This window comes from Sceloporus occidentalis, unplaced genomic scaffold (genome assembly GCF_023333645.1).
Source record: "Sceloporus occidentalis isolate IW3139 unplaced genomic scaffold, rSceOcc1.0.p SCAF_1, whole genome shotgun sequence".
NCBI classification, from domain to species: Eukaryota; Metazoa; Chordata; class Lepidosauria; order Squamata; family Phrynosomatidae; genus Sceloporus; species Sceloporus occidentalis.
In genome coordinates this window covers 235,876,486-235,891,114 of record NW_028316981.1, presented here as the reverse complement: position 1 = coordinate 235,891,114, position 14,629 = coordinate 235,876,486, and the positions used below count along the sequence as shown (strand labels likewise).

Sequence of the window (14,629 nt, the reverse complement as noted above, 5' to 3'; positions counted from 1 at the left end):
CATTAAAGGTATCATTGTTTGGATGTCATTGGAAAGGTATCTGTGAGTTTGTGTAAAACTTGACTACAAGGTTCTTAGTGAACAGCCACATTTTCATCAAGGGGAGCATATTTGATAACTGGGATGCCACAGAAGAGAAGGCCCTCTTCCATATCCTCCCAAAGTGTACTGCTCTGACCGATAGGACAGAGAGGAAGTCCTCATCATCAGATTTCAGTAGTCAGTAGGGATATATAGGGAAAGGAGTTCCTTCAAGTATTGAGGTCCCAAGCCATTTAGAGCTTTAAATGTCATCACCATGCCCTTGAATAGGCAGCGAGTGCAAAACTTTAAACTTAAGGTTCTATGGTTTTTGTATGATGTTCCTATCAGCACTGTTGCTCCTACATTTTGCACTAGTTTCTGAGCTGTCTTCAAGGGCAGCCTCATGTAGAGCACATTGCAGTAGTCTAATCAAGAAGTGACATGGACTACTGTGGCTCAGTTATTTTTATCCAGGAAAGGCCATTGCTGGCAGACCAGTCAAAGCTGGCCCCAAGTATTTTGAGCCACGGAGTTCACCTGGGCCTTCAGGTGTCTGGGCAGAGACCCAGACATGCAAACTACACACCTTCACCCTCACATCCAATTCCTGGACCTGAGATACACCAATCCACACAGCTTCTGCTTCAGTCTATTGGCCAGCCCATTACAGCATCCAGGCATTGTCTAGCACCTGCACAGACCCAGATAGCTCTGACCACCAGGAGAAGTGGAAATGAGTGTCACCAATATACTGATAGTACCCCACCTCAAATCTCCTTATGATTTCCCCCAGTGGCTTCATATAGATACAAAACAGGATGAGAGACAAGATGGAACTCTGTGAAACCCTACTGTTTAAGGGCCATGAGGCTAAACAGGAATCCCCCATTGTTAATTTCTAGGACTGGCCCCACAGTCAAGAACAGAACCACTGCAGTGCCTCCTACTGGCATCTGACAAAGCAGGTCCAGTAAGATACCAAGATCAATCCCTGTCAATCTACTTCTGCTAGATTTTGTCAGCCAAGATAGGCAAGCATCACTTTTGGTGGGCCAAAAGTATTCAAGGATCTTGTCCACATCATCAGGCCTTATCAACTACTGATCCCAATGACTAGATGGAGCACTAAACACTTCTTCAATCTCTATAATAAGTCAAATACAACCATCTCCTCCAAGTGCCTAGAAAATTTATCACAGCAGGTAACCAAGCATTCCAGTCTTTCCTCTCTGAGCCTGATCCCAATAAGCTCCTCATCACTGAGAAAATCTCTTCTGGGCAGCCTGTTGAGGATGCATTACCTGAAGCACAATAAGACTTTTTCATTGATCTCCCGGTTGCATAGTGAACAAGCTTCACTTTTGTAACCTGTGGTTGGCATACAGAAGAGAATGAAGTGACACATGTCTTCCGGAGACCACATCTCCTTGGCTCCAGAATGGCAAACTTCAAAGGTTAAACTAAATTGGCAACACATGTTCTTTATGTTGCTGAGCCCTAATGCTGTTCCCAGAGAGCATGGAGAAATTATTTTATGACTATGTTTCTCAGAATCCTCCAACCAGCATGCACACTGGCCATGGTGACTGAGAGATCCTGTGATAAGTAGACCAAAAAGGCCTACCCACACTCCCAGGAAAAGGAGATTTCATCCAAAGTTGTTTAGTTACTAGAACAGATAAAAGCACAGGCTACTAGAATGCAGTTCAGCTTATTCCTGCATGACACAGACTGGGCCAGCACAGAGCAGCCCTCTGCAATCTGGGCCCTTTCTTAAATAGTGGACTATGTATCCCTCCACCCCCAGCCAGTGTGGCCATTTGGCTACGCTGGATGGAGGCAATATGTGAGTCATAATTCAACATAATTCAACACATCTAGTGGGACCAGGTTGAAGAAATCTGCTGCAGGGATAAGCTGAACTGCATTCTAGTAGCCTGTGCTTTTATCTGTGCTAGTAACTAAACAACTTTGGATGAAATCTCCTTTTCCTGGGAGTGTGGGTAGGCTTTTTTGGACTACATATCCCAGTATCTCTCAGTCACCATGGCCAGTGTGTATGCTGGTTGGAGGATTCTGACAAACATAGCCATAAAATATTTTCTCCATGCTCTCTGGGAACAGCATCAGGGCTCAGCAACATAAAGAACATGCATGGCCAATTTAGTTTAACCTTTTAGTTTACCATTCTGGACCCAAGGAGATAAGGGACAGCCTGACGCAATCCTGGAGTCTTATGGGAGGGAGTGTAGGCATTAGAAGGAAAATTGCAACATTTGGGACTTTTTAGCTTGAAAAATCGAGTAAGAGGAGAAAATGACACAGGTGTGTAAAATTATAAATAGTGTGGAGAAAGTAGATATGTGTATGCCCCTTAAAGCTGCCTGTTGACTTATGATGATACCATGACTTTCATAGAGTTTTCTTAGGCAGGAAGTACTCAGAAATTGTTTTGCCAGTTCTTTTCTGTGAAATATACCCTACAGCACCTGGTATTTGTTGGTAGTCTTCCATCCACATAGCCAGGGCTAATCCTACTTAACTTCAAAGATCAGACAGAATTGGTTGCCTTTAGTGTATTTAGGCCAGCTACAAAGTGGATTTGTCGTTTTTGTCTGCCTTCAAGCCATTTCTGAGGAATAAATTCTTCCAGAACACGGCCACAGAGCCTGACAAACACAGAGAAGAGAAGTATCTCTTTACAGAGTACATCATTAAACTGTGGAATTCATTGGCACACATCCTCCAACATAGGTGCTTCATATGGGATAAAAACAAATGCATGAGGCTACAAATAACTATGAGTTGTGATGGCTACACATTTCATCAAGTAACAGAAGCCACTTGCCTCTGAATACTAGTTTCTGGCATATGAGGATGAGAGGGCAATGCCCTCATGCCATACATTTGGGCTTCCTATTGGCATCTGGTAATCTACTCAGTGGGAAGTAGGATACTGGACTAGATAGGCTTTTGATGTGATTCCTCACAGCTTCTCCTACATTTCTGGTCCTATGTTAACAACTGTCTGGACTCTCCAGTCTATGAAGGTGCAGTGACCTTTTTTGGCTAGGTGGAACAACATGCAGGACACCCAGTATGTAGCACCTGTAAAATCTGCCCTTCTGCTGCAGCATACAGTCGGCCCTTCTTATACACGGATTTTTTATACACGGATTCAAGCATCCACGGTTTGAAAATGTTTAAAATAGTATAAATTTCAAATATCAAACCTTGATTTCCCATTTTTTATAAGGGACACCATTTTGCTATGTCATTATATTTAATGGGGCTTGAGCATCCATGGATTTTGTTATACACGGGGGATCTTGGAACCAAACCCCAGCATATAACAAGGGTCCAGTGTACTAAAATAAATCTATGCTATACCTCTCAAATCTATGCAGGTCACAAGCAAACATTCAAATATTGCATCTGTACAAAGTTCCCAAGTTCAACATTTATATGTAGGCAAGGATATCATAGAATTATAAAATCATACAGTTGGAAGAGACCCCAAGGGCCATCCAGTCCAACCCCCTGCCATGCAGGAACTCACAATCAGAGCATCCTGGACAGATTGCCACCCAGCTTCTCTTTAAAGACCTCCAAGGAAGGAGACTCCACCACACTCCGAGGGAGTGTGTTCCACTGTCAAACATCTCTTACTGTCAGGATGTTCCTCCTAATGTTGAGGTAGCATCTCTTTTTCTGTAGTTTACATCCATTGTTCTGTGTTCTAGTCTCTGGAGCAGCAGAAAATAAGCTTGCCACATCCTCAATATGGTAACCCTTTAAATATTTAAATAGGGCTATCATATCACCTCTAAACCATCTCGTCTCCATGCTAAACATACCCAGCTCCCTAGCTCTGATCTCATAAGGCATGGTTTCCAGACCCTTCACCATTTTGGTCACCCTCCTCAAGCTGTAGCTTGTCAACATACTTTTTGAATTGTGGTGCCCAGAACTGGACACGGTATAAGGCCTGACCAAAGTAGAATACAGAGTTCAGCTTCATCTTGTTTATTTCCCATGTTCTATGCATTAGTGTAGAGACATCTAAGACCATGGGTCCTCCCTCTTATCTGCTTGTGTAAAGTTTTTCGCTCCCACTATTGAGTACTTGCACTATTTGCCTTGTTCCCTCTATGAAAGTTTGACCCTTGATGTACTCCTGCTTTCCAAAATACTATCTTCCTCCCCCACATAGCTCAGTTTAAAGTCCTACTGATCAAATTTTTGAGACTATTGGCAAAAACGTTTTTGCCAACTGGCATGAGATGCAACCCATCTTTTGCCAGAAGTCCCTCTTCATGGAACCTGAGCCCATGATCCAAGAATCTAAATTATTCTTGGTGGCACGATCTGCGAAGCCAGTTGTTCACATCCACTATTTTCCTCTGTCTTCTGGACCATGCCTTTCAACTGGGAGAAGAGATGAGATGACAACCTGTGCATCCATCTCCTTCAGCCAAAGCCTCATTATACCTTCTGATATTTTGAAGGCTGTGCCATGCAGTATCATTGGTTCCCAAATGGACCAAAAGGAAGGGGTCATTCTCTTGTCTTGTCAGCCTCTGTCACATCACAGATTTTTGCCCCAGGGAGACAACACACCTTCTGAGACATCTAGTCAGGCCCACAAACCACTACTTCTGTACCACTCAGCAGGAGTCCCCCCACCACCACCAAACGCCTCCTCCGAGGCTTAGCAGTGACTGTTGCCAGCAGTGGTACTTCCAGGGTCCCCTGCACTGCCTCTGTGGGCTGTATCTGCTGTTTTTCCTCATCATCCCTGATAAGAGAAAGAGCTTTAAATCAGTTCTGCAGCTGCAAGCTCTTGGAATGATCCCTGGTTTCCCTACTTCTGTGTGTGACATTCCTCCAACCATCCACCTCCTGTGTATGTGAAGTGAACTTCTCCCCAGCAGCTTCCTCTGTGTGCTCCCCATCCAAGACTGTCTATTCTGTTCTGTCCAGGAAAACCCCTTGCTCCAAAAATGCTGAAGTGTAGATACCCAGGCCTCCAGCTGCTGAACCTTCTTTTTCAAGAGGGCCACCAACTTGCACTTAGTGCAAGTGAAGTTCCCCACATCCATAGGCAAGAAGACAAACATCCCACAAGAGTTGCAGGTGACTGCAGAAGCTGCCTCAGTGTCAATATGGAGAAGTCTTAAGTAGGCACTGAAACAGGACTGTGGACTTGTCCCTCAAAAGGTTCCCTGTTAAACACCCATGTAAGGACCCCTGTTGGCCTGGCCTTTGTCTTCAAACTCTGCCAATGAGCTCAATCAACTGGACCTATAGATATATAGTGAGCTCCTGGCCGCTAGCTCCTTTCAGAGGCAAGTCTCTGACTCACTTCGTCTGAGCAACCCACCCCATATAAGCCCCCAGCCAAAATGGCCACCCAGAAACAGCTTTCCTTCTTCTCCCTGTGTAAAATACTTTCTGAAAACTTTTTGCAGTAGATGGGATGGTGAGGAGAGGAATAATTCAAAGTAAGATCCTAAATCAGGACTGGAGGATCATAGCGAGTTCAGGATTTGCATCTACGCCATTGCCCACCCCCTGGGATTTCTATGGAACACAGCTGCCCTGTTTTCAAAATGGGCCAAATGGCAACTTCCAGTTTTGAACAAAAGACTTATCTCCTGTTGCACGCTAGGAAATGAGATCCATCTGAAGCACTTACTGAAAACCAGTGTGAAATGGCAGCAGTCTCAAAGTTCACAACTACCATTAGATGGTGCTATTGCTATATTTTTACTCATCACTAAACCAAAAAGGAAAAGAAAAGAAAAAAGGAAGGAATTTATAATTCTCCTAACTGATGTGGCAAAGCTTCCTTTTACAATCCCACATCTGGAGTTCACTGTATATTTCTCTGTATATGTAGTCTTTATTTATTTTTATTTACTTAATTGGCATAAAACACTGGGGGAAAATTATGGACCCACAAAAAGCAATGCAAAAGGAGAACTGCTTTTTAAAATCATTACTCTCAAAAAGTATCATTCATGCAAGCACTCTTAGCAACAGTTTGCAATAACTTGTTTTAGGAGTCTCGCTATGCTTGTGGCATTGCCTGGTGATAAAGTATATTTGTGAAAGACCTTGGAAGTAACAGCTTACAAATAATAGAGTTGCTTGCAATTGTTTTTCTTTTCTGGGAATGGGGGATGAAATTTCAAAATTAATGTAAAGAAGTGGGAATTATGTTTCTTGAGGGGCTGTAAAGATGATATTTCATAATAACTTTAAAATTACTTTAAAAGCAATTTTAGAGACATTTTGAGTGGATATTTCATCAGGTTTTATACCACTTTCTTATTAATTTCCAGTCTCTGGCTCCAAAAGCACTAGAAAAGCAACATAAAATGTCAGTCACTTGAAAACCTGCCGATGTAACAACAATAGTCACAAATTATTTGGGGCTTTTTGTAATTAGTTACATAGCAAATTATTTTTTAGAAAGTAACTTTCAAAGCTTTGAATTTTCAAATCAGGAAGAGGTACAAGAATATGCCACACAATTTGTATTGTGTTCTTGAGGATAGCCATACTTAACAACAAGAATGTCTCTCACACAAATTTGATCAGCCATAGAACATATTAGAAAACATAATAGAACATAATAGAAAACATAACAGTTCAGCTATGGAATATATCAAGAGAGATTACCCTAAGTGCCTTTCCTTCAACACCGTGTAATCATAGCTGACTTTTGTATCTCTAGCATTAGAAGACAGATCTTACAGCTCTGATTGTAGCTTTTCATATATGCTCGACTTCAAGATCCTCTTATTTAGAAACTCAAATATTTGTTCCCCATGGGGAGGCAACCTCCAGATGCTTTGGATTTAGGGTTGCCATTTGTCCCAGAAAACCTGGAAAATCCTTGGATTAAAGGAACTAAAAAAATGTCCCAGCTGTCTGGGACAGTTGAAGTAGCAAATACTGGATTTCTTCTTTGTTGCAGGCTGATGGGTGCAAGAAGACTGGCACTGGCGGAAGCCTCCTCCCACCCTTCAGGCTCCGGAATGAGCAGGCGTAGCATTGCCACCTTATTCTTCCATTCCCCCTGACAAAGCCAAAAGATGGCAAGTAGAAATGGCCTTGTGTTGTGTGGTGATTGTGTTGGCAGCTGGAGCCTAGGGCTAGGCAACACAGTGGAACTCTGTTTTCAAACAGCCTTGAGAGAGTAAAAGGAGTCCCTATACTCTCTGGGGATGCTTGGAAGCCTCCTTCTCTTCACATCAGCAAAGGGGAAAAATAAGAAAAAGAGAGTTCTTAGCTTGGTATTGGTACTTAGGTTGAAACATAATGGTAGAAAAAAGGCAACGATTAACGTGTTGAATTTGCATAAACAGAATGCAAATTAATAATCATAATTATAATAATGTGCATAATATGCTAATTCGATGCCCGGATATGAGGGACTGGAATATGGCAACCCTATTTGGACTATAATGCTCCAAATTATTCAACTTTAGGCATATTGCTTGGAGCTGATAGGAGGTGCAGTCTGTACCATCTGGAGGAGATCAGATTGCCTAACCTCCCATGAGAAAACAGCATCGTAGAATTAACATGGTCTTGTTAAAACATGACAGAGCTTTATGGTGACAGAGAATGGCAAGTCACGATGCACTTCGCTGTTAATTACCCAGGTGGCCTCTTTCTTTGGAAGTAAAAAGTTCTTCAATTCCAATTAATCACCCATGCTCAGTACTGTAAACTCGCCACTTTCTTAGAACGTAGATACGCAGAACTAGTTTAATAGATCAGCCATGCTATAATATTTAACAAAAAGTTCCTGAAGTTCACAGGAACTATCTGTACTTTCTGAGTTCATTCTGCTAACAGAATTGTGGGCCCAAATCTTTTGCTAGATCCTAGCCAATGCCTGCCATGAATGGAATAAGCAGCACTTTGTCTTGGGAAAATGGAGCAATGGATATTGTCTTGGAAGAGAGGCTTTTTTATTAGGCAGGAAAGAAGAGTTAACTTTTGAAATATAAAGTATAAATACTGAAACAAACAAAGATATCAACATACGCATAAGCTAGAATGGAAGGGTCTGCAGGTACCACTACATGTCTGCAATCTCTGTTCACTCTATGCATTTTCAAACACCCAGATTTGTGAGCTATTTGGTGTATTGTATATTCTTTGCAGTAAGGCTGTTGTAGAAGCACACTCAGCCACAGATGCTGGCGAAATGACAGGAAGAAACTCTTCTAGAACATGGCCACATAGTCCCGAAAAACCCACAAAAAACTATGGATGCCAGCCATAAAAGCCTTCAACTTCACACTCAGTACAGTTTGTCTGCTGTACCATCTGCTCAACCCAAAATACTATATTGAATTTTCCACTACTCTGTGAACAGGGAGAAAAAACAGTACTTGCTGTTAAACATGCCAATAATTTTGAAAAAACAATGTATTTGCTGATTGTTTGCATTCTTGATTATGACATTACTGATCAGAATGTACAAATGAAATGGTAAATTTTGTGACAGAAATGACACTAGATATATGCTGTACTTGTACCTTCTGTGCTATTGTAAGGGATCTGTGACCACACACTTATGATTATAACACATGGCAGCTATTTATGGCAGTCAAAATGTTTCCACAAAGAACATCACGGCTTCTCAGAGTGCCAGATGCACTTTAAATGGCATGCGTCACAAAACAGATTTTGGTTAGCAGGACCCATTGACTTACGACTAAATGGAATGGGGACAATTATTTGGGAACACTCCAGCTCCCAGAATCCTCCAGTGTTGGTCATGCTGGTTAAGGGATTCTGGGAGTTGTAGTCCAAAACAATTTCCCCCCATGTTCTGATGTGGATGCTAAACCACAATTTCTTTTCAGTGCTCAGCCAAGTGTGTGAAACAGTTACTCAGTAACAGTATTCTTAAGCACCTGCAGAGTACCCTTCCTCAGACATACTTTCCCCCCATCTCTGATTAGGAAAATTGGCTTCCAATTCAAAGAATGTTCTTCCTTCTAAGTAAACAAGAACTTGCTCAGAAGTTATAATTCTAGAAGTGGAATATGTACAGTAAGCAATCCTACAGATCAAAAAGGACTTTTTGTCAAAGGATCAGGCAGTGCTTTAATGGAAGCATCACACTCAGTGACCTCTGGATATGTCCCAAATTGCACAATATTATGAGCGTCAAACTCAATGGAATAGATCAACCAGTTATGTTTATTCCAAACTGTGCTACTTCAAATGAATTGCTTTCCAAAGCATAAAAAAAAAGCATCCTCCTGTTTCTCTTTGACTGATGTCTTCTCCCTCCCTTCAACCCCTGGCACCATTTACACATTATTAGTTAACCAATTTCCTCCACCGGATCCTCATTAAGGATAATTCTCTTCCTGGTTTGCAGTCTGAGAATGCAATCTGTTCATTGGGTGTGAAAGCTGCATTTACAGAATGAGGTGAAGTATGGACAGTCAAGAGTTTTGATATGCAGCCATTCCTTTCCCTCATTCCTTCCCAGCAGAAGAAAACAAGACTATTTGCATGTTGGTAAGTCACATTCTCTCAGCCTCAGATAAAAGAACAAACCTCCTTTGTGCTAATTCTGCTAGATTCATTCTAGAGTCACCATAAGGCAGAAATGACTTGAGGGCATACAACTAACAATACAGCTTTAACAAATGGATTGGGTTTTCTCATGTTTCTTTTAAATTCTATTTTTTCATTTTTTTTGGTTGAATCAACACCACAAGGGACTGAATTCTGAACTCAGAATGTATGTATGAACCTGTAACTAATCATCTGTAGCTATAATGCAAAGGAGCCAAGGATCTGGAGGGTTTATTTTTCTATTTAGCAAGGACAATGATATAAGCTGCCTCATCTTCCCTGTAGAGTTTAAAAATCCAAACAGGCACTTGGCAGGATTCATTTTCCTAGCAACAATATATTGCTGTGAACTGCCCCTAATGCAATGCAAAGTATTTTGGGTTGGCCTGGTCTTGAATAAAGCAATTAATATTCATTAGCTTTACAAAAGACCTGTTCCCAGTGGAGATGAAAAATGGTTGTGCTTTCAAGTTATTTCTGACTTATGGTGACCCTAAGACAACCCTATCATGGAGTTTTCCTGGAAGATTTGTTCAGAGGGGGTCTGCCATGGTCTTCCTCTGAGGCTGAGAGAGTGTGACTTGCCCAAGGCCACCCAGTGAGTTTCCATGACTGAGTAGGTTTCAAACCCTGGTCTCCAGGGCTGTAGTACAACACTCAAACCATTTTACCATATTGGCTCTCATTATTGATATGGATCAATGTGCATTTTTAGACACACCATGGGAACTCTCAAGATCACTGCCTGCACTTGAAAAATTATCACTTGAACTGGTTGTCACAGCATTGGATTGAAACTCACAATTAAATTATAATTAAAAGACAGGTTGTGCTCTTGTAAAAGTGCATTCTTTTTGAGGTACAAGGAAGCAGAACATTTTGCTGTCTGTGGCAGAACAACAAATGGCACTCCTCTTCTTAGTCCAGGTCCATAGTGCCCAAGACTAACCAAGTAATTTTGGCATCTGAGGCAGACAATCTCATGGGGCCTCTCTACCTCAGAGTAACAACAAAAAGACCACATGAAATAGCTAACCATTTGCGTTTGGCTTGTCATTATATAAGTGTTCTGATGTGGCCACAACATTCTCTCTAATGGTACTGCTGGAGCTGGTGCCCATTTGCACTAAACAATTATATTTGTATTATTCCACTTTAACTGCCATGGTTCTGGTCCCAAAGAATACAGTTTAGGAAGGGGCACTTAGAATTCTTAGGGAGGGTGTTCCTTTCGTGCCTTGCCAAACTACAAATCCCAGGATTCCATGGAATGGAATTCATGGCAGCTGAAGTGGCATAATAGGGCTATAATTGTGTAGTGTGAACAGACCCTTGGAAAGAAGGTAAATGAGTGACAGAGGCAAGGCAAAAGAGAAGAAAGAAATATGTAGGAATGGAGAAGAACCACAATAATGTACAGTATTAACATAGTAAAAAAATAATACAATAATGTAGGATAACAACTTGAAAGATGAAACCAGGGCAGGGCGACAAAGAATTTACAGTATACTGCTGAACAGAACAGCATTTCAGACAGCAGGTGGAACCAAATCACAAAACATTCAATTTCTCTTTCCCTTACTTAAATGGATGAGGCTGTGGGTCTTTCACACATGAGGCTTAAGAAATACCCTTAAAAGTAGACTTCATCTCTTTCTCCTGTTGTTTATGTTAACTTCTGATCAAATTGATGTTCACTCAGTTGAGGGGAAAGTGTTAGCAGATGGGCATTCCAGCTAACAAGTTTCACTTTTGTGTTACAAAGCCAGCTCAATCAAGAACACTTTTAAACCTCATGGATGAAAACACCCATTACCCACCTGGCAAAACTGTTTCTACTTGATTCACCAAGCTTGCTCTGTCACAAATCCAGCAGGTACAGCTTTTCCCACCATGATGAGAAAGTGTACGAATACGTACTGTACTGTATTGTTTGCTCGTTTATTGTATCCCTCCTTTTCTCTAAGGCCCTGAACCCGGCTTGCACATTTCTTCCTCATCAATTTTATCTTTACAACACTAGTAAGGTAGGCTAGTTTGAAAGACTTTAACAGATGCCAGGTCATCCATAGCTGAGCTACTATTTGAATTTGTCACTTCTTAATCCACTGACTTAAACAGGGCCACACAGCTCTCCCACTCCCACAGTATGATCTAAACATCAGCAAGGATATTTGAGGGCACGTTGTGGGATTTCAAGATGCCCCTTTCCTTCCATTTGTAATAGCTTCTAACTGCCATCAGATGATAATTGCTATATATTACACACATTGTCGTGAGATAAAATCTATTCTTGAAAAATGGCACACACTACTTTGAAGTCAGACTAGAACTTTGACAAAATGGATTGGCATCCTCACTCAGCATCAAGTTAACTGGGTGATTTTGTTTGGGCCAGTCATATATACACAGCCTAGCCTACACAACAGGGTTGTTGTGAAGGTAAAAGGGGCCTATGGACACTGCCTTCAGCTGATTGGAGAAACGACAGTATAAAATAAAATAAGAAAATTAGTTTATTACTCTTGTTAAAAAATTAGGAGTCTGAATCCTATTGCTTAATCCCAATGGGACTACACCAAATGAATCAATTTTTGAATAAGTCAGTGCCTAAGTAATTCCCATTGGTTAAGTCAGTCTATTTTATTTAAGACTAACAGTATGATTAAGGAAACAATGCAGTTTGACACCACTTTAACTGCCATAGCTACAGAATCCTGGGTTTGGTAGTTTTGTGAAACACCAGCACTCTTTGGCAAAGTAGGCTAAAGACCTTGTAAAACTACAAATTCCAGGATCCCATAGGATTAGGGTTGCCATAACTGTCAACCTCCAAACCGGGACAAATGGGGGAAAATGTAGGACAATGTAGGACAAAATTTAGCCCCAAATATAGGACATATTTTTAAAATGGAGAACACGCAAAATTTTTTAGTGATTTAAAGAAGTATTGATATAAACGCATGTTTCTTAGGCATGCACAAAATGGAGGACATTTTGGCATTATTCCTTGACAGATGGCAGAAATGTACTTCCCTTTCTGGCCAACCCCCCCCCCCCCCCCAAATTCCAAAACACACACAACAGCACAAGTCCAGGCATCCTTAGCATTTGAGCCAAGGTAGACAGGCAGCCCCTTGAGCCGGCAAACTACATGTTCCAAGCCTTCTTAGCAATTCCCCCCCCCTTCCTCCTTCTCCTTGTCCCTGCAACCCCCACTCCAACCCTCCCCTCCTCTTTTCCCCCAGGTACAGTATATCTCAATTGGCTGTAAGGGGGATTTGTGGGTCAGTCTTTTTTTTTTTTTTTTTTTGCATGGAGGCAAAGCCCTGAGAAGCCCTGGATCCCTGAGAAGGGGGGGTAAATAGATGGAGGATTAGATAGAAGGGGGTTAAATAAGCGGGTTAGAGAAAGAGGGGCTAGAGAAGGGGGGCTAGAGGCAGGGTTGCCATTAGTCAGAAAGGAGTTGGGCACACAACAACAACAACAACAGCAGCAGCAGCAGCAGCCGCCTAGGAGGAAGAGGGGAGGAGAAGAAAAAGGAACGGGAAGGAGAAAGAAGAAGAATAGGGGGAAATATAAAAAGAAGAGGAGGAGGAGGAGGAGGAGGAGGAGGAGAAAAGAAAAAAGGGGAAGAAAAAGAAGAAGAGGAGGGGGAGGAGAAAGAAGAGAAGGAGGGGAAGAAAACAAAGAGGAGGAGGAGGAGGAGGAGGGGAAAGAGAAAGAAGAAGAAGAAGAAGAAGAGAAGAAAAAATAGGGGAAGAAAAAGGAAAGGAAGAGAAATAGCTTGCCGGCAAAGCTCTTTCCTGCCCTCGGCCCGCGCAAGGGACCAAAGAGGAGACACTCCTCCTCTTGAGGCTGGCTGGCCAATGGGGGAGAGTGGAGCTGGAACAGCCCCGCCCCCTGCTAGCAGTCACAGGCTCCTGCAGCAGGAGCGGGCTGTCCAGCCATTGGCCAGCCAACTTGAAGGTCAGGAGCTCCTGCTCAGCCCTACGCAGGGCCAGGGAAGAGCGCGCAGGGCCAGGGCAAAGTGTGGCAGGCGGTGGAAAGGCCCCAGCAGCAGCCGCAACAGCAATGGCAGTGGCAGCTGCAGAGCGGCTGTGGTTGTTGCGGCGGCAGCGGCAACCAGCTCAACCCGGGGGAAACCTGGGCGAGGAGCAAAACCGGGGCGGGACCGTGCCAACTGGCCAAAAATCGGGTTTGTCACGCCCCCAGGCGGGTTATGGCAACCCTACATAGGATGGAACCCTGATGGCACAGTGGTTAAATGCCTGTATTGCAGCCACTGACTCACAAACTGCAAGGTTGCGAGTTCAATACCAGAGTGGCAGAGTTTACTGGTATGGAGTGGGCAGTGGGGCCAGCTCCTGGTCATTCTCCATTGGGGTTTTGTGTGCCAGTAGGGCTGCGTCTAGCCTGCAGAATTAATGCAGTTTGACTCTGCTTTAACTGCCATGGCTCAATGTTATGGAATGGGATTTGTAGTTTTGTAAGATATTTAGCCATTTCTGTCAGAGAGCTCTGGTGTCACAACAAACTAAAAACCCCAGGATTCCATATGATAGAGCCATGCCAGTTTAAGTGGTGTCAAATTTCATTAATTCTACCGTGTGGCAGGAACCTAAGTTAGCCTGCTGGCTGCTGCCCTCAGGTGAGATAGAAACTGCTGTCATTTCACCAGTTTTGAAGTAAGATTCAAGAATCAGTCCAGTCAGCTTCTGCAGATGGAATGAATGGAGAGCCATCTTAACCCTTGTATGCTGCAAAATGGCCTGAGCTGGCCCTGACAATAAATAGCTAACATTTTAGTAATTAGCAAACACATCAGACCTATTGTTCACCTTGTTGTTCTGACAATATTATCTGACAATATTTGTTAGTGTTATGTGCCTTCAAGTTGATTCAAATTTATGGAGACCATATAAAAAAAATATTTGCAAGATTTGTTCAGAGGTGGTTTGCCATGCTAAATCACCATTTGACAATA

General features: G+C 42.5%; 1 long non-coding RNA gene across 4 annotated transcripts in view; it reads right to left on the bottom strand.

The window, feature by feature from the left end:
- Nucleotides 1–14,629, bottom strand: part of LOC149323635 (uncharacterized) — a 36,894-nt gene that overhangs the window by 17,865 nt on the left and 4,400 nt on the right. The gene's annotated exons all lie outside the window — the stretch shown is intronic.